This window comes from Leptodactylus fuscus, chromosome 10 (genome assembly GCF_031893055.1).
Source record: "Leptodactylus fuscus isolate aLepFus1 chromosome 10, aLepFus1.hap2, whole genome shotgun sequence".
Classification (NCBI taxonomy): domain Eukaryota; kingdom Metazoa; phylum Chordata; class Amphibia; order Anura; family Leptodactylidae; genus Leptodactylus; species Leptodactylus fuscus.
This window is the reverse complement of record NC_134274.1, coordinates 67884364-67887614: the sequence shown is the minus strand read 5'-3', so window position 1 is coordinate 67887614 and position 3251 is coordinate 67884364. Positions and strand designations below refer to the sequence as shown.

The window sequence follows — 3251 nt, the reverse complement described above, 5'->3', positions numbered from 1 at the left end:
ACAAATATATATATATATATATATATATATATATATATATATATATTTATTTATTTTTTTGTTTTTTGTTTTTTTTCTTGAGTCCAATTTTTGGAGCAGTAGGAATAGTACTTCTACGCCTTTGTTCCGGAAATCTTTTTTTTTTAAGACCTAGGTTTTCAAGGACAAACCTAACTCTAGCCCCAATATTGTTTTGGAAAAAGCAAAAAGTTTTTATTGTAGATCCAGTAATGAATTCTGGATTACTTAGATGCAAGACAGTTGTAGCGAATTATGAACTTGCCTGTCGTCATCGACACATGAATACAGTTTCCTCAGTACATTGTCCTACCCAGTGGCGTAACTAGGAATGGCAGGGCCCCGTGGCGAACTTTTGACATGGCCCCCCCGACCCCCCGACCGACGCTGAAGACCTCGACCAACTGACCCCTACCACCGCCGCCAGCCCCCCCCCCCCCCCGCGCATTTCTGCACACACTATATTGGCCCCTGCACACAGTATTGTATCCCCATAGTGGCCCCTGCACACAGTATTATGTCCCCATAGTGGCCCCTGCACACAGTATTATGTCCCATAGTGGCCCCTGCACACAGTATTATGCCCCATAGTGGCCCCTGCACACAGTATTATGCCCCATAGTGGCCTCAGTACACAGTATTATGTCCCTATAGTGGCCCCTGCACACAGTATTATGTCCCTATAGTGGACACCCATGAACAATTATTATACTCTGGGGTCTTTTCAGACCCCAGAGTATAATAATCGGAGACCCAAGGGGGGGATACAAACATAAAAAACTCTCTTACTTACCTTTCACCCGACTCCCCTCCTCTCCGTCGGCCATTTTCCGGGACGTCATGTGACAGGGCCCTGCGTCACGGGTCATATGACGTCACGCAAGTAGGCCGAAGCCTGCGCGGAGCCTGGAGAGGTAAGTAACAGTGTTTTTTATGTTTCTTACCTCTCCGGGCCTCTGATCGTTATAATCGGGGGTCCGAAAAGACCCCCGAGTATAACAGTGCTTGAGGGGCCCGCGGTGTCACTTACCGATCCCGGCCCCTGCCAGGATCAGTAAGTATATGGGGCCCGTTACCGGCTGGAGTAATTCCAGCCGGTAACGGCCTATTAAAAAAAACAAAAAACGCAGCGGTAGCGGCTGTCACCAGGCCCCCTAATGTCCCGGGCCCTGTGGCAGCTGCTACTGCTGCTACCACGGTAGTTACGCCACTGCTCCTACCCAAGGACAGGGCAGCTGGGTTCCCACTTACTCTGGTGCTTGCTAAAGTAAGCCAAAGAAAAAAACGCACGCTACTTGCAGGTCTCATTATCATTGGTGCTTTATAGTAGAAGTTAACAGAAATTGCTCGGACACAGAAGGAGTTAAAACCAGTTACTGGAATACAAGAAAAAACATAGCAGCTTCTCGTGGTCTAGTGGTCGCTCAGCAACTTTCTCACAGGGTGTAAGGAGCAGCTACATGACAACACCCAGCAATCTGCTTGTTCACCCAGGTGCTTGCCTAGGTTTGTGACAAAGCCCAGAACTGACACAGACTCTCTGCACTGATGAGTGTCTGTAAAAGTTGGAAATGGAGCTCCAGACAGAAGCCTGAAAGGCATAGGAAAGCCCCATTTAAAGGACACTTTCCTATCTGGCATTGCTACAAGGTATCAAGCCATAGCATGCAAACGTTGTACTTTGAGCAGTGCAAAAATTATAACAAATTTGTTAATATTTTGTAATCGTATCCAGAATGCTTTAACTTGTTTCCTCTGTATCTTGATCCTGGACCACACAGATGTATATGGAATGTATGGAGCTTGTCCTGCAAAAAAAATGGGCATTCATTATCCTAAGAATGGAGAATTGGAGGGCTCTGCTGGCATTCACTGACGTTGGAATTTTGTCAACTCTCCCTGCAAATGACTGGATTTGCTTATAATAATCCTACTTTCCCTGTCGTCCTCAACAGCGGCACAATGTGGGGTATTTCTGCCCCTGTGTGCTGGTAGGACAGGCGGATATTTAATTAGCCAATCAAATGCGTGGCAGGCCCTATAAGAGGGCACAAGAACCTCCCCTCTGCGTGTTTTTTTCTGTCCTGTGTGGACAGAGGACAGGTGGGAGGACTTGTGTCCTCTTTGAGAAGCTCAGCAGGATCACTCACCTCCTGAGCGGTTGTTTTCTTCTTGTCACCTTCTGTGCCCTGCGGGGAGAAGGTGCTTGTTAGCCATGTGTGGCTACCCCCCTCTATCCCCCCTGCCCCCCCTCTCCTCCGCTTCCCCTGCTCCTTGTGACTTACCTGACATTTTGGTGAGAGTCCGGGGACTCCGCATGCCGCCTCTGGTGGCCGCACGGACTGCCGGCGGGTGGAACCACACTGTTGTGTATCCTGTTCCCCACCGGCCGCTGTAAGCGCGCACTTCCGGTTTCGCCGGAAGTATCATAGCGCCATGGCAACGGCCTGGCGCTGGCGGCCGCTCACTCAGGGAAGATTCAGGCCTTATTAAAGGCCGGAAAAGACGGGGAGATGTGGGGGTAAGTGCCCGTGTTAAGGGCCTCTTGGTGGGGGGGAATGTATATCTTTGCAGACCCCTGATTACAGGGTTAGTTGTCTGGGCAGGTTGCCTCACCTGCTTTGATTGTGGCTCCGCCCACTTCCAGCCGGCCAGAATTAAGAGGCTGGCTGGCCTGGTGTCAGAGACCTTCCTGCAGTATCTGCTGAAGGCGTGCGATTGTGGTGTTCATTGATCTTGAACTCTTTTCCAGTTTGCAAACTTTATTGGGAACCGGCTGTGATGGCCGAGTGGTTAAGGTTTTGGACTCGAAATCCAATGGGGTCTCCCCGCACAGGTTCAGATCCTGTTCACAGCGCCAGCCCGGCTAGCTCAGTCGGTAGAGCATGAGACTCTTAATCTCAAGGTCATGGGTTCGAGTCGCACGTTGGGCGCCAAGTCACCTCGCTGTCCGGTCTACTGGACCTGGTAAGATTTACCCTTTTTTTAAAAGCTGGTATGATGTCATGGTGACAGTGTTGCATGGTCTATTATCTCTCTCTGTAGGATATGTCATCCTCTACTACCCCTCCTGGGGATGGTAGGAGGAAAACCTCTTCCAAGAGGAAACATCTTTCCTGCTTCGATTGCGACACACCGCTCCCTGATGGTAGGTAGCGGCTTGAAAGGTTGTGCCCTGCGGGGTACTACTGGTCCTATAACTTGCCTATTTTCAGGCTATGAGTGGGCCCGTT

The 3251-nt window shown here is 49.8% G+C and overlaps 1 non-coding gene across 1 annotated transcript; it reads left to right on the top strand.

Moving 5' to 3' along the window:
- The first annotated feature begins 2793 nt into the window (after window positions 1-2793).
- On the top strand, window positions 2794-2875 carry TRNAS-CGA (transfer RNA serine (anticodon CGA)). The gene has a single exon. It is a non-coding gene; the product is annotated as a tRNA-Ser (tRNA).
- The last annotated feature ends 376 nt before the right edge of the window (window positions 2876-3251 follow it).